A 21,244-nucleotide genomic window follows, 5' to 3' on the forward strand; every position below is an offset into this window, starting at 1 on the left:
GGGCTTACATTAATTTCCACAGGTCTGTTATCCATATCATGAGCTTATAAGTGCTCCTCCCAAAGAAAAAATTTAAAAGTGATGGATGAAATATAATAGTAGATGCTCAATAAATTCCATTGTACTTAAAGATTATTTCTGAAAACACATTTCATTTCATTAGACAAATGTATCCTAACACTAAGTCTGATACCAATAGTCAATTGCTTTTAAATACATGCTGCAATATCTTCATATTGATACTACATCATAGCCCCAACCACAGCCACCCTAGGGATGTTGGGGTAGAATTCACCATATTATTTACTGTATCTGTTTTTTTTTTTATGAGAAAATGGATCTATTTATGTCAACTATCTTAGTCTGTTCTGTTTAATTCAACTATCTTACTCTGTTTGTGCTGTTAGAATACCTGAGACTGAAGAACAGAAACTTATTTCTTTCATTTGTGGAGGCTGCCCTTTGACTTCCATCATGTGGAAGAGGCAAGAAAGCCATCACCAGATGCTGGCAAGAGAGAATCAGCTCCCTCCTTCAAGCCCCTTTGTAATGGGACCTAATTTTATTCATTAGGGGGGAACTCTCTTGGCTTAATCACCTCTTAAAGGTCCCACCTCTTCATACTGGCACATTGGCAACAATTGAATTTTGCAAGGGAGCTATTCATTTACCATAGCAACAAGGATTTTGTTTTCTGCTGAATATGCACCTATTATTTCTACAACAATGAAAAAATCCTGGGTGGCACAGTGGCTCATGCCTGTTAATCCCAGTACTTTGGGAGGCCGAGGTGGGTGGATCACGAGGTCAGGAGATCGAGACCATCCTAGCTAACACAGTGAAAACCCGTCTCTACTAAAAATACAAAAAATTAGCTGGGCGTGGTGGCGGGTGCCTGTGGTCCCAGCTACTCGGGGAGGCTGAGGCAGGAAAATGGCGTGAACCCGGGAGGCAGAGCTTGCAGTGAGCTGAGATCGTGCCACTGCACTCCAGCCTGGGCGACAGAGCAAGACTCCATCACAAAAAAAAAAAAAAAAAAAAAAAAAAAAAATCCTAACGGTGATTACCATTAGTAATTTTTTAAAATAATTGTTGTTAAATACGTTTTGATAAATAAAACAGGTTTCTTTAGTGCATTAAGTTGAAGGCTTTAATGCATTAATGCCTATGGTGAAACTCAGAAGAAGAGTTTAATCAGATTTTCCTCATTTTACTTTATACAGTCTTTTCTCAAAGTACCTTACAGGACTAGAAATCTAAGGAATATCCTTTGCAACATGCTTAGGATAATTCGAATAACTCTGTGATAAAGCACTCAATGGAAGAAAAACAAACACCTTGATCTGTTTTTGTAATTACAGGTAATTTGTTTGTTGTTGTTTTAAGAAAAACTGAGTCTAGTGTGGTTTTTTGTTTGTTTGTTTTTGAGACAGAGACTCCCTCTGTCACCCAGGCTGGAGTGCAATGGCGTGATCTTGACTCACGGCAACCTCCACCTCCTGGGTGTAAGTGATTCTCCTGCCTCAGCCTCCCAAGTAGCTGGGAATACAGGCGTGTGCCACCACACCGGGCTAATTTTTGTATTTTTAGTAGAGATGAAGTTTTGCCATGTTGACCAGGCTGGTCTCAAACTCCTGACCTCAGGTGATCTGCCCACCTTGGCCTCCCAAAGTACTGGCGTGAGTCCTGCACCTGGCCCCAAGTCTGGTTTACTTTCTTTTTTACACCATTTCTGAAGAGAAGCAAGACGAACAGAAATCATTGGTGAATACACAAAAGGAATAATTCCTGAATTGAAATTGAAGACATCCTTCATGTCCAATTTAACTGGACAAGTAATTTCCCCTTTAATGAGAATGAGTACTCCTTTGATATTTTACATGTTTATGATCTGCAAAAACCATTAAATTACAGTGCATAGGTTTCACCAGGAAAATATTAATCTTACTGTATTACTATCATGCTGTCTGAGCAATCAGGTCTAGTGAAGGTATAAAAAACTCTGACATCTGTGGTCACTTTAATAGTAAAAATAGTATATAGTAAAATACATGAAGATAACATGTCTTACATGCTATTAAAGCAATGTCAGCTTTGAAAGAAAATGATCTACCGTTTCAGACTCAATTTGACTGAATGTAAACTTCTGTTAAAGTAGTTATAAGCTAGGGCAGTCTTGTTTATTGAACACCACCTCCATAAAAAATGCACTCATAAAAGTTGGTTAGTGTTTCTCAGTTTGTGTTAAATTTCTTTTAGTTTTTTTAATATATTTTCTTCTTGTTCCTTTTCCAGAATACATCTGATCTTGAAATATTTGGTTAATAGACCTGTCATCAGTTCAAAACAAAGTCAAAATGTAGCATGGGTTATTATAAACTGGAAACAGTTCTTAAAATAGAAATTATAGTACACCCAATGTTATAAACCTACTGTTTCATTAACTACTTACTGAACAGTATCATTTTCCAGCTGAACAGTTCATATCCTTACCTTATACCAGAAAGGATTTTCACATTGCTCAGCAGAATATATAAAATTTAGCAAGATCATGAAATTGGTAAAGAAAATGGAGGAAAGGGAGGGTAGGAGCATAATATAGATTGATTTCTTGGGGAATTGGAAACAAATACTTTGTATCACTTATAATTTGGTAACTGCTAAAACGTAAGGGAACCTTTTAATAATCAGTGTATGTGCCAGATAATTAAGGTGTTGACAAAAATCATACATACTTACGGCGCTAGATGTCTAAATACATATATTGACCAACGCATTCAAAACTGAAGACTCTGAAAGACTAACGAGTGTTAAAGGATCCCCCCCGCCACCGCCAATGCTGTCAATTTTGCCAAAGCCTCAATTTCACATCAACATTTAAAGTCAACGATTTGATTTAAAAAGACTAAGCAGGCAATCGACCAATGAACCCTTGACTTTGAAAATCTACGTGACTCAGTGCAAAATAGTGCGTTTAATTTTAATTAGGATCTTTTTCTTTCTTTTTTTTTTTTTAATGTTGTCTTGCTCTGTCGCCCAGGCTGGAGTAGCTGTGGTGCGATCTCGGCTCACTGTAGCCTCTGCCTCCCGGGTTCCAGCGAGTCTCCTGCCTCAGCCTCCTGGGTAGCTGGGGTTACAGGCGCATGCCACCACGCCCAGCTAATTTTTGTATTTTTTAGTAGAGACGAGGTTTCACCATGTTGGTAAGGCTGGTCTCGAACTCCTGACCTCAGATGATCCGCCCGCCTCGGCCTCCCAAAGTGTTGGGATTACAGGCGTGAGCCACCGCGCCCTGCCAGGGCCTTAATTTTTTTTTTTTTTTTTTTTTTTTTTTTTTTTGCCACCATTCTTGGGGGCAGTTGATGAGACATGTGAAGGAACGACTCCAGGCTGGAGAACGGCCCTCGCGGTTGTAAACGCGGGATTGAGAAGCTGCCGGGAGATGGCCTGCCTTGCGCAAGGGCCTGGGCGGGAGGGCCTGCGCCTGCGCGAGCGAGACTCTGGCCAGCCACTCCCACTGCTCACTGCGAGTCTGGGCGACTGCGCACGCGCGGCTGGTGAGTGGCGGGTTCGGGCGCAGCGGTAGGGTTGGCTGCGCGCCGCCGAGGGGTTTTGGGCTGGGTTAGGTGCCTTTTGTGTGTTTGTTTCTCACCGTTTTTCCAAGGTGGTAGTGGGGGAAGAGTTTAATTAGCAGTGGCTGGCGAATGCCTGAGGGAAGGAGCTGGCGCCGGCCTGACAGTGGATCCTGGTTGCTGGTTAGGCGCTGTTGGGCCTCGTGTCCCGGTCGCCGGAAGGGGCCGCGTCCTGCGCCGCGCACGTTGGCTCCCGGGCCTTAAGCATCCTTAGTGCTGACGGGGAAATTAACCCCCAGGCTACGGCAGCGCGTGGAGGCCTCCCTTCCCTCCGAGTAGAAATAGGACTCGGCCTGCTGTCCTTTTCATCTTTGCCCTCAGAAGTTCGCTGATGGAGTTTGCGAAATGCCCGGTCAGGCCTGACTGTCCGCTCCTGGAGGGCGGGCACCCGCGGCGCCTGTCGCTGGGGCTTCTGAGGCAGGTCCCCTGCAGGGTGCGGGGGCTGCGAGGTGGAACAGACTAGGACGCGGGCGGCTTTACTGCGAAACGGGCAGTAGCTTCGGAGGTGCAGAAGTGCTGGGACGATCGCGGGTCCCTACCGGGGAGGGAGCCACGTGTCAGACAGGAAGGCCTTCCTGATAGGGGTTGTGGTTACATGGGGCGTACATCACAACGTCGCACTGCACACGTACCACCTGCATTTCACTGTAAGCTTTACCTCCTTTTTAAAGTTAATTTAAAAACAGGATAAATAGAATTCTGGAAAGCAAGAAGGAAGGAACTGTTTGAGGCAGGGGGACTCAAAGATGAAAAGAGAATGAAAACCTTTGGCCCTTTTCTGGACGTAAATTGGATTAAGGGTAGAATCATCCAGCAATTTATAAAAAGTATTTGGAGAATATCTAGGCCTTACCCATTCATAGAGGGAGGCTTGCTATCCTGGGGTTTACTGGAGTCTGGGATGGCTCCTAGGTTAATGCTCTTTCCTCTGGATCACACTGTCTTAACCTAATTTCACACAAGAATGAATGTTGAAATTACACTATGGTGGTTTTGCCTTAAGTAAATTTGATAACATGGAAATTGAGTAATTTTATACAAAAAGAGACTAACCACAGCCCCTGAGAAGCCAGCTAATCCCTGCTTACGCTGCAAGCCAACGTTTCTGCCCCTTTGCTCATGCTGTTCCATCCTTCTGAAATCCTCACTCTTCATCCTTACCTTTTCCTCAGGCCGAGTTGAAGCTCCACCTGCTCTTTCACTCCTCTCCCCACTCAGGCCCTCCACTCTGATCCCATGGCGTGAATGGTGCTTCTCTATAGAGGGACTCCACCTTACCGTGTGTCTGCCTAACCTAGAATTTATCAACTGCAGCCTGTAGGGCGGGATACTTCTTTAATGTGGAGAACTGTCCTGTGAATTTTAGGTTCAGCAGCCTCTACCCACCTGATGCCAGTAGCACCCTCCTTCCCATTTATGGCAACCAAAAATGTCTCTAGGCATTGCCAGATGTTCCCCTTAGCGACAAAAGGGCTCCTCGTTCTGTGAGAACATAAGGTCCAAGGTCAGTTTAATAATAATATAATTTCAATATAATCCATAGGTACAAATTTTAAAATCTAAAGAAACAAAAATTTTTTTTACTGCCACCTGTAGGGCAGGGCCACCCATAGTGTGCCCAGAGTAGCCAGAAAAAATTTAAAAATAATAATAATATAACACAGTACTTCCCAGCTCTTTTGGATTTGAAAAATCTCATAAACCCCCTTAGAAATTTTAAGAATAATAAAGATATGATAAAATAGTGATTTAAAAAATAGTTAAAAATAGGTTCATTTAATTTTTTTTTTTTTTTTGAAATATGGTCTCACTCTTGTCATTCAGGCTGGAGTGCAATGGCGAGATCTCTGCTGACTGCAACCTCCATCTCCTGGGTTCAAGCGATTCTCCTGCCTCAGCCTCCTGAGTAGCTGGCACTATAGGCGCCTGCCACCACACCTGGCTAATTTTTGTATTTTTAGTAGAGACGGGGTTTCACCATGTTGGCCAGGCTGATCCCGAATTCTCTACTTCAGGTGACCTGCCCGCCTCGGTCTCCCAAAGTGCTTGGATTACAGGCGTGAGCCACCGCTCCCTGCCATTTCATTTAATCTTTGATGTTTATCTTGCTAACAGATTTCGGTTTTCCTCATTAGAAGAGGTGATGCACTTTTGAACTCACTTTAACTATGTAGGAAACTTCTACGATTCCTAAAATTGCAGCCCCCTATACTCTCCATGTGTTCCTCCGTTAATCTTATTGTCATCTAACATTTATTTCATATGTATTGTTTTAGTCTGTCTTTTCCTCTCTAGAATGTAAGCTCCAAGAGAATAAGGACTTTGAGACTCATCACCAAGAACAGTGCTTTCTACAGGGTAGAAAATGATTATCAAAGGAATGGATTTGGTACACTTTATCCTTTTATTTTGGGATCAAATTCTTATATAGATTGGAACTTAATTGCCTTTTACAGCTATGAAAGTCAACAATTAAATTGCTCTTTGGAATTCCTTGTTTTGCACTTAAAGTCAGCGGGTTCCCTTTTGGTTTTCATGTTTTATTTCTAAGTGATTAACAAGTTATAGGCTGTTATTTAAAAGCCCTCCTTCAGTGATGCAGCTGTGGAAAATACTAATAAAAATGGAATTGGCTGGGCATAATGGCTCATGTTTGTAATCTTAGCACTTTGGGAGAACAAGGTGGGTGGATCACTTGAATCGAGGAGTTCAGGACCAGCCCAGGCAACATGATGAGACCCCCCGTCTCTACAAAAATTAGCTGGGCATGGTGGTGTGCACCTGTAGTCCCAGCTACTCAGGAGGCTGAGGTGGGATAATTGCTTGAGCTGGGGAATTTGAGGCTGCTGGGAGCCACAGTTGCACCACTGTACTCCAGCCTGGGCAACAGAGTGAAACCCTGTCTCAAAAAAAAATTTCTATATCAAGGATAAATATATATGCATATGTGTATATGTATGTGTCTGCATATGTATATGGACACACTCATATACACACACAAACACACTTTTATTTTTCTTTCAGTTCTAGGCAGTATTGTGGTTGTACTCTTCAATTTTGCCAGGCAATATTGGCTTTTACTAATTCCGTGATTTTTTTCCTGAATGAAAATAACTCACAATTCTGAAATACCAAATTGAAACCTTTTAGTTGTTTGCAGATCATTTTGCCATGTTTTCTCAGTTCAGCATGCACACAAGCTAATCTTTGGAATTTCTACTTGGAAATTTTCCAGCCTGTTGAGTCCTGGTATGCTTTCCTGAAAATGTGTTTTTGTGCTTATTGCAGTAAACTAGAACTATTCATTTCAAGCATTCGTACCATTCTTTGGTGGGACTTCTACAGACAACCCCGTATTGACTGAAATTATTTTTAGTTCTAAGTATAAAAACCTTAAAAGTAGATAATCCATCACTTTTCATCTTATAAAACTGAACAGTACACCCATTAAACCCTATTCTCCCCTCCCCCCAGCCCCTAGCAACCACAGTTCTACTTTCTGCCTCTCTGATTTTGACTACTCTAGATACTTCATATAAATGGAGTTATGCAGTATTTTTTTAAATGGCTGGCTTATTTCACTTAGCATAATGTCCTGAAGGCTTATCCACATTGTAGCATATATCAGAATTTCCTTCTTTTCCAAGGGAATCATATTCCATTGTATGTATATATTTCATTTTCCTATATTCATGCTTGCTGATTCTCTTCTGCCTGCTCAAAACTGCTTTTAATTCCTCTAGTGAGTTTTTCATTTCATTATTGTACTTTTCAGCTCCAGAATTTCTACTTAGTCTCCTTTTATGTTTTCTGTCTCTTTATTTATATTTCCATTTTGTTCATATGTCATTTTCCTCACTTTCTCTACACCTTTCTTTAGTTATCTGAGAATCTTTAAGATAGTTATTTTAAAGTCTTTGTCTATGAGGCCCACCATCTAGTCTTTCTCAGGGATGGTTTCTCTTGATTTATTTTTTTCCTTTGAATGGGCTGTACTTTCCTGTTTCTTTGTGTGCCTTGTAATTTTTATGTTGAAAAATAAGGCATTTAAATAATAATGTGGTAACTCTGGAAGCCATATTGTCTCCCTTCACCAGATTTTGCTGGATTTTTGTTATGTTTTTTGGGTTTTTTAGGCTATCTTTTGCTGGGGATCAGCACGAGTTGTAAACTTAAGATCTTCTCAGGTATTTTTTGAGCCCATGCCTTTTGCTGGGCATGTGTAATGACTTTCTAAATTCCCCTGTATATGCAGTTGTGTTTGAATGTCTGAGTCCTTAGATATCTGGCTTCCTGAAGGGGTAAAAGAGAAAAGTACAAGCATGGGGGAAAGGTGCTGCCCCTTTAAATCTGCTGGAAGTCACTTTAGCCAGAGGGAGAGGGGCTTGCAACAATGGCTGCCACCTGTGTCTTTGGCTTTCTTATCAGAAGCAGCAAAGGGAGTCAGAACAGAATATTCCAATGTTTGAAAGACAGGTGGTTCCTGTAAGTTTTATGCAAGGTGTTTCCTGAATGTGTGCATAGCCAAGCTGCTCCTGGAACTATTCTGTGTTTACTTAGATTTTGTGTTTGCCTATTTGACATATATTAATTACAGGGACAAACTAAAGGCTAAAGTTGTTTACATCATCCTTTTAAGCCCTCTCTCGTGGGTGCAGAAAACTCTTATCACAGACTTCCCAGTGACAACCATAGAAGGTCTATTTTTGCTTTATGCCCAACAGGGGACGTCCCCACCTAGATCCATCCCACTGACTTATTAATAAAGGCATAGTCTCAGGTCCTCTCTCTGCTTTGTGGTCTCTGCTTTGTGGTCTCTGCTTGTGACAGAGTTTCATGTGGCCCCCTGTGGCATGCCATGACCCTCATTTCTGGGGAGAATTGTAACATTAAACTTTCTTTTCAGTGGCATTGATCTCTCCATGTCCTCTCTGTCACCTTTACAAATTAAGACTTAACACAAAACAAGAATGCATGCATAGCTGCAGGGGCTGGAGGGTGAGAATGGGTAGCTGCTGATGATCAGAGAGCTGAAATTCGCTGAAATTAACCACTATTTACCATCTAAGCCTTCCAGTAGACCCTTCAAAAGATTGAGGTGTCCAATCTTTTGGCTTCCCTGGGCCACATTGGAAGAAGAATTGTCTTGGGCCACACATAAAATACACTAGCAATAGCTGAGAATCTGGGTAGGCCAAGATGGCCAGAGTGGAAGGCTGAGTACCAGAGAGAATAGAGAAAGAACTCCAGGTATCTGCAGAGGGACCTCCTTGAGAAACTACTGGAAGATAGGGAAATAAACATCTGAAAAGATTTGAAGGAGCAATACCTGACTCATTCAAGACCAAGAATAGTGTCTTTCTACCAGCTGGACTGGAAAACCTCATAATTTATGGGGCATTGGATAGAGTACTTCAAAGGGTTTTGCCTCCATAGTGGGGTGTAATCAGTCTAGACTAAGTGCTGCTCTGCTCTTATCTAACAGTCTTAAAAATGAGACCTGAAAAGATCAAATTGTTTCCAAGTAACCTGTGTTTCAGGAATACTTATATAGGAATACAGAAATATACAGCATACAAGTTAAAATCTACAATGTCTGGCATTCAATAAAAAAACTATCAGACATGTGAAAAAGCAAGAAAATACAATCCGTAATGGGAAAATCAGCCCACTGAAACTGACCCAGAATAGATATATGTTAGAAGTAGTGGAAAAGGATGCTAAAATAAATTTATATCCTGTACTTTCAAAAAGCTAGAGGAAAATTGAACATGTGAACTGGAAATATGCAAATAAAGACTCATGTAACTTTTGGAGATAGGTCTGAGATGAAATGTCTGGGGTGAAAATTACACTGTATGGGATTAATAGATTAGACATAGAAGAATAGAAGATTAGTAAACTTGAACACTAGAAATAGCTATCACAAATGAAATACAAAGAGAAAGAAGTTTAAAATGAAGAAAGCATCAGAGAGTTGTGGTACAATATGAAGCTACTAAATATATGTATAATTGGAGTCCCTGAAAGAGAAGGGCAGCAGAAGATTACTTGGGAATAATGGTCAGAGTTTTTCTAAATTTGGTGAAAAACTATAAACCCACAGATCCAAGAAGCTCAGTAAACACAAAGTATAAGAAACGTGTAAAAAACCACACCAAGGCACATCATAATCAAGTACCCAAAACCAGTAATAAAGAGAAAAACCTTAAAAACCATTAGAAAAGAAAGACATGAAGAAAAATAAGAATTACAGCAGATTTTATGTATGGAAACAATACAGTGAACAGACAGTGGAGGACTATCTTTAAAGAACCAAAAGAAAACTTGTCAACCTCAAATTCTATACCCACAGTTAAACAGACTTTATCAGAAACAAAAGCTGAGAGAATGCATCACCAGCAGAATTATACTACAAGGAATGTTCAACGAAGTCATTCAAGTAGAAGGAGAATGACACCAGCTGGAAATATCTTTTTTTTTTTTTTTTGAGACGGAATCTCGCTCTGTCGCCCAGGCTGGAGTGCAGTGGCGTGATCTAGGCTCACTGCAAGCTCTGCCTCCTGGGTTCATGCCATTCTCCTGCCTCAGCCTCCCAAGTAGCTGGGACTACAGGTGCCTGCCTAACACCTGGCTAGTTTTTTGTATTTTTAGTGGAGACAGGGTTTCACCGTGTCAGCCAGGATGGTCTCGATCTCCTGACCTCACGATCTGCCCGCCTTGGCCTCCCAAAGTGCTGGGATTACAGGTGTGAGCCACCACGCCTGGCCCACCATCTGGAAATATCTATACAACAGAATAAGGAGTCAAATATATATATGAGTTTTTATTTTAACAATGTAGTGTGGCATTTATAACAAATGTAAAAGTAAAATGTATGACAACAATAACACAAAGGTTTGGAGAAGAGAAATGGATTTATGTATACTATTCTAAGTTTTTTTTTTCTTTTTTCTTTTTTTTTTTTGAGATGGAGTCTTGCTCTGTCACCCAGGCTGGAGTGCAGTGGTGCAATCTTGGCTCGCTACAACCTCTGCCTCCTGGGTTCAAGCAGTTCTCTTGTCTCAGCCTCCTGAGTAGCTGGGACTACAGGCGCCTGCCGTCACACCCGGCTAATTTTTGTATTTTTAGTTGAGACAGGATTTCACCATATTGGTCAGGCTAGTCTCAAACTCCTGACCTCAGGTGATCCACCTGCCTTGGCCTCCCAAAGTGCTGGGATTACAGATGTGAGCCACTGCACCTGGCCATATACTATAATTCTTAAGCGACCTCTTAAATAACAGAGTCACAGCTAGTAAGCTAGCAATGGAGAAAGAAATAGATTCATAAAATGTTTTCACTGCTATGTGGTGAATATACTGTAGGAATATACAACATTATATACTGTCTAATGGTTGGACATTTCAGTGTAGTTTAATTTTTTCTCTTACATATTTTTTTCTTTTTCTTTTCTTTCTTTTTTTTTTTGGGGGGGGATGGAGTCTCACTGTGTCACCCAGGCTGGAGTGCAGTGTTGTGATCTCTGCTCACTGCAACCTCCACCTCCTGGGTTCAAGTGATTCTCCTGCCTCAGCCTCCTAAATAGCTGAGATTACAGGTAGTGCCAACATGCCCAGCTAATTTTTTTGTATTTTTAGTGGAGATGGGGTTTCACCATGTTGGCCAGGCTGGTCTTGAACTCCTAACCTCATGATCTGCCCACCTTGGCCTCCCAAAGTGCTGGGATTACAGGTTTGAGCCACCACGCCCAGCCTCTATTACGTATTTCTATTTTGAGCATCTTTTCATATATTTATATGCCTACTTGATGTTAGACTTCTTAATTGCGGTCAATCTGATAGGTGTATAGTGTGGTATCTCATTATGATTATAATTTGCATTCCCTCATGACAAGGTTGAACACCTTTTCATATGATTTTTGATTATCTGTATGTCGTCTTTTATAAAGTGCCTGTTGAAATGTTTTGCCTATTTGTCTTTTGGTATAAAAGAATTCTAAAAAGAAAAAATTCAAGAAACATATATGAAAGCTAGAAAATGAAACAAGAATTAAAACCAATGGAAGAGGCCGGGCGCGGTGGCTCACGCCTGTAATCCCAGCACTTTGGGAGGCCAAGGTGGGCGGATCACGAGGTCAGGAGTTCGAGACCAGCCTGGCCAACATGGTGAACTCCGTCTCTACTAAAAGATACAAGAATTAGCCAGGTGTGGTGGCGGGCGCCTGTAATCCCAGCTACTGGGGAGGCTGAGGCAGGGGAATCGTGTGAAACTAGAAGGCGGAGGTTGCAGTGAGCTGAGATTGCACCACTGCACTCCAGCCTGGGCGAAAGAGTGAAACTCCATCTCAAAAAAAAAAAAAAAACCCAAGGGAAGAAATAGAAAGCAAATAATGAAATAGCAGGCTTAAGCACAATATATCAATAATAACATTAAGTGTAAAATGTCCAAATGCACCAATAAAGGAGCTTATCAGTAAGGATTTAGTTTTTATTTTTATTTTATTTTCGAGTTGGAGTCTCGCATTGTTGCCTGGGCTGGAGTGCAATGGCACAATCTCGCTCACTGCAACCTCTGCCTCCCAGAGTGCAATGGCACGATCTCGCTCACTGCAACCTCTGCCTCCCGGGTTCAAGCGATTTTCCTGCCTCCCGGGTTCAAGCGATTTTCCTGCCTCAGCCTCCTGAGTAGCTGGGATTACAGGTGCCCTCCACCATGCCCGGCTAGTTTTTTTGTATTTTTAGTAGAGACGGGGTTTCATTATGTTGACCAGGCTGTTCTCGAACTCCTGACCTTGTGATCCACCCGCCTCAGCCTCCCAAAGTGCTGGGATAACAGGCGTGAGCCACTGTGCCTGGCCAGGATTTTTTTTTTTAGACGAAAACTATATGCTGCCCACAAGAAACTCACTTCAAAATTAGCAGGGTGTGTGTGTGTGTGTGTCTGTGTGTGTGTTGAAAGTGAAAAGAAGGGGAAAATATATGCCATAGAAGCTTTTTTTAAAAAGCATGAGCACTTTTATTGATAGCAGGTAAAATAGACTTATGAGAGTAAAGAAGTCACCAGGAACAACAACAACAACAGAATTATATAATGATAAAAAGAGTGAATTCATCAAGAACAAACAACAATTCTAAGTATGTATGCACCAAATGAGAACAATTTAAATTACATGAAACATGAAGTAAAAACTGATAGAACTGAAAGGAAATGGACAAATACACCATTACAGCTGGGTACTTCAATTCCCTCTCAGCAATCGATAGAACTGCTGGATGGGAAACCAGCAAGGATACAGGGGACTTAATAACACCATTAACCAAAAGGATCTATTCACATTTATATAACCCTTCACCCAACAACATCAAAATACACATTATTTTCAAGTATTCATGGAATATTTCACCAACATAGACCATATCCATGGCCATTACACAAACTTCAGCATTTTTAAAAAGTGTTGAAATTATACATGGTAGAAAACCTAACAGGAAAATCTCCAAACACTTGGAAATTAAACAGTGTACTTCTAAATATATGGGCCAGAGAGAAATTTAAAAGTACACTGAACTGAATGGAAATGGGTGAAAAAGGATAAAAATTTGCTGGGATGTTGCTAAAAGGGAATTTAAAGCACTAAACACTTAAATTAGAAAAAAGGTCTCAAAACAGTGTTCTAAACTCCCAGATCAAAAAGGTAGTTTAAAACAAAATAAATGCAAAGAAAGTAGAAGGAAGGAAATGAAAGGCAGAAATCAATGAAATTGAAAATAAAGTCAATGATGCAAAAACTTATTTTTTAAAAGAGATCAAAATTGATGAACCTTTAGTAAGAAAAAAGAGAAGACAAAAATTACTGACATTAGGAACGAAATGGGGATATCAGTACAGATCCTAAAGACATTGGAAACAATTGGGGACTGCTATAAACATCTCTATACAGATAAATTTTAACAACTGAGATGAAGTGGACCAATTCGTTGAAACTACAAACTACCAGAACTCACCCAATATGAAATTGATAATGTGAATAGCCCTATAAGTATTAAATTGAATTTGCAGTTAAAGCCCTCTCATACAAGAAATATTCAGGCCAGGCATGGTGGCTCATGCCTGTAATCTCAGCAGTTTGGGAGGCCGAGGCGGGCAGATCACCAGAGGTCAGGAGTTTGAGACTGGCCTGGCCAACATGGTGAAACTCCATCTCTACTAAAAATGCAAAAATTAGCCAGGTTGGGTGGTAGACACCTGTAATCCCAGCTATTCGGGAGGCCGAGGCTGGAGAATTGCTTGAACCCAGGAGGCGGAGGTTGCCATGAGCTGAGGTGGAGCCATTGCACTCCAGCCTGGGCAACAATAGCAAAACTCTGTTTCAAAAAAAAAAAAAAAAAAAAAAAAAAAAAAAAAAAAGAAAAATTTTGGGCCTTAAATGCTAGGGATGCTATAACAAAATATCATAGACTGGGTGGCTAAAAGTAATGGCAGAAACAGCAATTACCTTTGCACCAAACTAGCATCTCCAGATATAATTACAATGAGGGTTAAGGCTTTAACATATAAATGGGGTGTGGGGGGCGGGGTGTGTCAATTGAATCCATAGCACATGATTTCACTGAAAAAATTTACCAAATGTTTATTGCATTAGCACTGATTGTACACATTCTTTTCCAGAAAATAGAAGAGGAGACGTTTCTAGTTTATTTGATGAGACTAATATTACCCTGTTACCAAAACCAAAGACAATACAAAGACCGAAAACTATAGACCAATATACCTCATGAAGATAGGTGACGAAATCCTCAGCAAAGTATTAGTAAATATGATCTAGCAATACATAAGAAGAATCAGTTAAGTGCAACCTATTCCAGGAATGTGAGACTGGTTTAACAGAAAATCAGTCAGTTTAATTTATATCATGAGGTTAAAGAAAAATCACATGATCGTATAAATTGATATAAAAAAGTTATTTGAAAATTCAACACCCATTCATGATGGCAAACTACTAATAAAGGGAACGTCCTCATCTTAATACAGATCATCTACACCCTGGGTGTAGTGACTCACACCTGTAATCCCAGCACTTTCGGAGGCTGAGGCAGGAGGAACACTTGAGCTCAGGAGTTTGAGACCAGCCTGGGCACCAGAGTGGGACCGCATCTCTACAAAAAATAAAAATGTTAGCTGGGCATGGTGGCGCATGCCTGTAGTCCCAGCTGCTTGGGAGGTTGAGGTGGAAAGATCACTTGAGTCCAGAAGGTTGTGGCTGCATCGTATTTAATGGTGAAAGATTGAATGCTTTCCCACTTAAAATCTGGGGCAAGTGTAGGATATCTGCTCTTATCACTCCTATTCAACTCACTAGAAGTCCTGGCCGAGCACGATGGTTCGCACCTGTAATCCCAGCACTTTGGGAGGCCGAGTTGGGTGGATCACTTGAGGTTAGGAGTTCGAGACTAGCCTGGCCAACATGGTGAAACCCCATCTCTACTAAAAATGCAAACAAATTTAGCTGGGCGTGGTGGCAGGTGCCTGTAATCCCAGCTACTGGGGATGCTGCTGTAGCAGGGAGAATCGCTTGAACCCAGGAGGTTGAGGTTGCAGTGAGCTGAGAATGCACCACTGCACTCCAGCCTGGGCAACAGAGTGAGACTCTGTCTCAAATTAAAAAAAAAGACTGATGAAATAAAGATGAACTAAATAAATGGAGAGATGTGCCATGTTTTATGGCTGGAAGACCCCAAAAAATAAAGATATCAATCCTCTGTAAATTGATATGCAGTTTTAATACAATGTTAATCAAATTCCCAGGAAGATTTTTTTTTGTAGCCATATATAAGCTTATTTTAAACTTTGTATAGAAAGGCAAAGGAACTAGATTAAAACATTTCTTGAATAAGAAGAGTATGAAGAATCATGCCAACTGATTTTAAGACTCAATATTCGACTTCAGTCATCAAGAATGGTATTTTCAGAGTAGACACAGATCAATGGGATAGAATAGAGAACCCAGAAACAGACCTATTCAAATGTGCCTAACTGATTTTTGACAAAGGTGAAAATGCAATTTCAAAAATAGCCTTCTCAACAAATGTTGGAGCAATTGCACATCCACACACAATAACAACAAAAGAGAACCTGACCTAAAACTTATGTGAACATTAATTAATTCAAAATGAATCATAGATTAAAATGTAAAGTTCTATACATAATAGAAAAAGTTTTATATAAAACTTCTTTGGGGCCAAACACGGTGGCTCACACCTGTAATCCCAGCACTTTGGGAGGCCAAGGCGGGCAGCTCACCTGAGGTCAGGAGTTTGAGACCAGCCTGGCCAACATAGCGAAACCCCATCTCTACTAAAAATACAAAAATTAGCCAGGCGTCATGGCGCACACCTGTAATGCTAGCTACTCAGGAGGCTGAGGCAGGAGATTTACTTGAACCCGGGAGGCAGAGGTTGCAGTGAGCCAAGATTGCGCCACTGCACTCCAGCCTGTGAGACAGAGTGAGTCTCTGTCTCAAACAACAAAAAAAACTTATTTGGGACCCAGTGGTTGGCACATCCTTCTGAGCACCAAATACAAGATCCATAAAAGAAAATGATATATTGAGCTATAGTAAGAGACATGAGCAGAAATTTCACCAGAGATAAAAAGAGATGGCAAATACGAATATGAAAACATGTTCAACATTAAGTATTCAGGAAATGCGAATTAACACTACCATGAGCTAGCACTACACACACGTTGAGACAGCTAAAATAAATACCAAATCCTGGTGAGGCTGCAGAGGAACTGGATCTCTCAGATACTGCTAGAGGAAATGTAAAATGGTACAGACACTCAAGAAAAAGTTTGGCAATTACTTACAAAACTAAACAGAACCATTTACAAAAGACTACATATTGTATGATTCTATTTGTAGATGGGATTTTGTTATGTGCAGAGTAACCAAATACATAGAGACAAAGTAGGTTAGTGGTTGCCTAGGGCTAAGTATGGATCGGGAGATAGGGATGCACTGCTAATAGGTATGGCATTTCTTTTGGGAGTTTTGAAAATGTTCTAAAATTTTATTATAGTGATGGTTGCACAACTCTGAATATACTAAAAGTCATTAAATTATACACTTTATTTTTTTTATCTTTTTTTTTGACACAAGTTCTCGTTCTGTTACCCAGGCTGAAATACAGTGGTATGATCTTGGCTCACTGCATCCTATGCCTCCAGACTCAAGCAATCCTCCCGCCACAGCCTCCCATGTAGCTGGGTCTACAGGCACATGCCATCACACTCAACTAATTTTTAAAAACATTTTTGTAGAGACAAGGTCTCACTATATTGCCCAGGCTGCTCCTAAGCTCAAGTGACCCTCCTCCCTCAGCCTCCCACATTCCACCTGAATTATACACTTTAAATAGATGAATTGTATGGTATATGAATTGGATCTCAATAAAGACGTTTTAAAATTTGCACATTTCACTTCAATAGGCATTTCAAAAACAACTACATGACTGCAAAGAGAATCCTGACTTCTTTGGCCACAGTAAACCTCATAGTACAGGGATTCAGTTCTTCATTTGATGAAACCCTCTTATAATGTGTCATCATGAAATAAATTTTTTGATGTCCTCAAAATAAACACATTCTAACCATAAAATCCAACATCATACTCTTGAGCATTTATCCAGAAAAATGAAAATTCCTATACATTTTACAGGAATGTTCACAACAGCTCTATTTGTAATAACTTAAAATTGGAAACAACCCAAATGTTTTAGTGGTTGAATGGTTAAGTGTGGCCGTACTATGGATTACTACTCAGCAATAAAAAGGAATGAACTATTGATACACAGAACAACCTGGGTAAATTTTTAAACCATGCCGAGTGAAAAATGACAATCTCAAGTTACATAATGTATGATTCCATTTATCTAAAGTTCTTGAAGTGACAAAATTATTGAAATGGAGAACAAATTAATGCTTTCCAGGGGGTAGGAATGGAGATTGAGGTGGGAGAGGATGGGAATGACTTTAAAAAGATAGTACAACTCATCTCTGTGGTGCTGGAATATTCTGTCTCTTATCCATGGAAGTGTTTTCATGAATCTACACGTGATAGCATTATATAAAACTATACACATGTGCATATGCCTGCAAATAAATGTGTGCAAAACCAGTGAACTGAACGAGCTCTGTGGATTGTACTGTTCATTTCCTGGTTTGACAATGCACTGTAGTTATATAAGTTACTACCATTGTGGAAAAATAGGTAGAAGGATACATGGGATGGACCTACATTATTTTTGCAAATTCCTGTGAATCTGTGATTATTTCAGAGTAGAAGGCTCAGGAATGAGAATTGGTGTATAAAAATAGAAATATTTATGTCCAAATTATCAGATTCCTTTCCAAAAGATTATGCCAATTTAAATTGTTACCTAAATTAGAGAGTATACCAATATCACTACATTCTCATCAGCATTAAGTATGTCCATTATTTTGATGTACTTGTTTTGTCTGTGTATTCTTTTTAATTTTTTAGAATATGTATATTTTTAAATTTTAAAACATGTTTTATTTTATTTTTAATTTTAGATTCAGGGCATACATGTGCAGGGTATATTGGGTGATACTGGAGTTTGGGTTTCTAGTGAACCCATCACTCAATATTGAGCATAATATCTGATAGGGTAGTTTTTTTCAATCCTTCCCCCACTCTTTTCGGCTCCTTTTTTGGAGTCCCTAGTATCTATTATTTCTGTCTTTATGTCCACCTGTACCCACTGTTTAGCTCCCATCTATAAGTGAGAGCATGTGGTATTTGGTTTTCTGTTTCTCTTTTAATTCACATAGGATAATAGCCTCTAGCAGCATCCGTGTTGCTGCAAAGGACATGATTTCACTCTTTTCTATGGCTGTGTACTATTCCATGGTGTATATGTAGCACATTTTCTTTATCCAGCCCATCTTTGATAGGACACTTAGGTTGATTCCATGGCTTTACTATTGTGAATAGTCCTTCAATAAACAGACTAGTACAGGGGTCTTTTTGTTTTACATAGGATTAGCTAACTTACATTCATACCAGCAGTGTATAAGCATTCCCTTTTCTCATATCCTTGCCCACATCTGTTATTTTTTGACTTCTTCTTTTTTTTTTTTTTTTTTTGAGACAGAGTCTTGCTCTGTCACCCAGGCTGGGGTGCAGTGGCGCGATCTCGGCTCACTGCAAGCTCCGTCTCCCAGGTTCATGCCATTCTCCTGCCTCAGCCTCCCAAGTAGCTGGGACTACAGGTGCCCACCACCACGCCTGGCTAATTTTTTTGTATATTTAGTAGAGACAGGGTTTGACCGTGTTAGCTAGGATGGTTTCGATCTCCTGACCTCGTGATCCACCAGCCTTGGCCTCTCAAAGTGCTGGGATTACAGGCATGAGCCACTGTGCCCGGCCTATTTTTTGACTTTTTAATAATGGCTATTCCGACTGGTGTGAGATGGCATCTCATTGTGATTTTAATTTGCTCTTCTCTGATAATTAGTGATGCTGAGCATTTTTTCATGTTTCTTGGCCACTTGTATGCCTTCTATTGATCATGTACTTTGCCTACTTTTTAATGCAATTCCTTGTTTTTTTTTCTTGTTGATTTAATTCAGTTTTTCTTTCTTTCTTTCTTTCTTTTTTTTTTTTTTTTTTTTTTTTTGAGACTGAGTCTCGCTCTGTCACCCAGCTTGGAGTGCAGTGGCGCCATCTCGGCTCACTGCAAGCTCCACCTCCCAGGTTAACACCATTCTCCTGCCTCAGCCTCCCGGGTAGCTGGGACTACAGACGCCCGCCACCACGCCTGGCTAATTTTTTGTATTTTTTAGTAGAGACGGGGTTTCACTGTGTTAGCCAGGATGGTCTCGATCTCCTGACCTCATGATCCACCTGCCTTGGTCTCCCAAAGTGCTGCCATTACAGGCATGAGCCACTGCGCCCGGCCGATTTAATTTTCTTATAGATTCTGCATATTAGTCCTTTGTTGGATGCATAGTTTGCACATATTTTTTCTGATTCTGTAGGTTGTCTATTTACTTTGTTGATTGTTGCTTTTGCTGTGCAGAGCTTTACCACTGGTCAATTTTTGATTTTGTTGCAATTACTTTTGAGGTCTGTCAAATTCTTTGCCTAAGCCAATGTCCAAAAGAGTTTTTTAAGTTTTCTCCTAGAGTTTTTATAGTTTCAGGTCTGACATTTCAGTCTTTAATACATCTTGAGTTAATTTTTCTATCTGGTGAGAGGTAGGCGTCCAGTTTTACTCTTCTGCAAATGACTAGCTAGTTTTCCCAGCACCATTTATCGAATAGAATATCCTTTCCCCATTGTTTATTTTTGTTGACTTGGTTGAAGACCAGTTGATTGTACGTGTGTGGCTTTATTTCTGGGTTCTCTATTGTATTCCATTGATTATGTCTCTGTTTTTTTATCTGTACCATGCTGTTTTGGTTATTATAGCCTTGTAGTATAGTTTGAAGTCAGGTAGTGGGATGCTTCTAGCTTTGTTCTTTTTGCTTAGGATTGCTTTGGCTATTCATTCTCTTTTTTGGTTCCATATGAATTTTAGAATTTTTTTTTAATTCTATGAAAATGATGTTTGTAATTTGTTAGGAATTGTATTGAATCTGTAGATTGCTTTGGGCAGTATGATCTCTTATGTCGACCATCTGTTTTTCATACTGAGGATATATAAGCTAGCCAAAATACTGATACATGATTTATATGCCATAATTTGTTTGATGTATGTATATAAATAAAACTATTCAGAAGAAATTGGCTTTATATGTTTTAGGGAGACATAAGGCATAAATCAGTACATGTAAGGTATATATTGGTTTGGTCCAGAAAGGCAGGACAACTGGAAGTGGAGGGCTTCCTGGTCATAGGTAGATTCCAAAATTGTTTTGATTGGCAGTTGGTTGAAAGAGTTAAGTTATTATCTTGGAATCAATGGAAAGGAGTGTCTGGATTAAGATAAGGGATTCTGGAGACCAAGGTTATTATTATGTAGATGAAGCCTGCAGGCGGCAGGCTTCAGAGAGAATAGATGCTAAATGCCTCTATCAGACCGAAAAAGGTGCCAGACTCTTAATTAATTTATCCTGGGTCAGGAGAAGACCTGGAAAGGGAAGGGGATTATCTACAGTTTGTAGATTTTCTCCACAGGAGACAGCTTTGCAGGGCCATTTCAAAATATGTCAAAAAATATATTTGGGGATAAAATACTTCAACTTCTTTTGGGACCTGTTACCTGTTGTGTGTACTATACTAGAGTCAGATTGGAATTTGATATCTTATTGCTACAAAGAGCCTGTTTTGTAACTCTTAAGATCTCTGTTTTAATGTTTATACTAGTCAGTTGTGTCTGAAGTCCAAAGGAAGGAGAATATAATGAGACATGTCCTTCCCATCGTGGCCTGGTTTTTCAGGTTTACTTGGCCACAGAAGAGGGATTTATTCAGTTGGCTGGGGGGCTTAGGATTTTATTTTTGGTTTACTTGTATAAAACTCATGTCAGTTTGGATCCTTGCTGTTAAATAAAAATTTTTAAAAATTATTACTGGATGGGAAG

The 21,244-nt window shown here is 40.1% G+C and overlaps 1 protein-coding gene across 1 annotated transcript in view; it reads left to right on the forward strand.

Moving 5' to 3' along the window:
- Nucleotides 1-3,516: 3,516 nt before the first annotated feature.
- Nucleotides 3,517-21,244, forward strand: part of EEF1AKMT1 (EEF1A lysine methyltransferase 1) — a 47,062-nt gene continuing 29,334 nt past the window's right edge. Inside the window, exon 1 of the mRNA XM_012506721.2 lies at nt 3,517-3,557. The gene's annotated coding sequence lies outside the window, so the exon portion shown is untranslated. The remainder of the gene's footprint in view (nt 3,558-21,244) is intronic.

The sequence above is a fragment of the Nomascus leucogenys genome, chromosome 5, assembly GCF_006542625.1.
Source record: "Nomascus leucogenys isolate Asia chromosome 5, Asia_NLE_v1, whole genome shotgun sequence".
NCBI lineage: Eukaryota > Metazoa > Chordata > Mammalia > Primates > Hylobatidae > Nomascus > Nomascus leucogenys.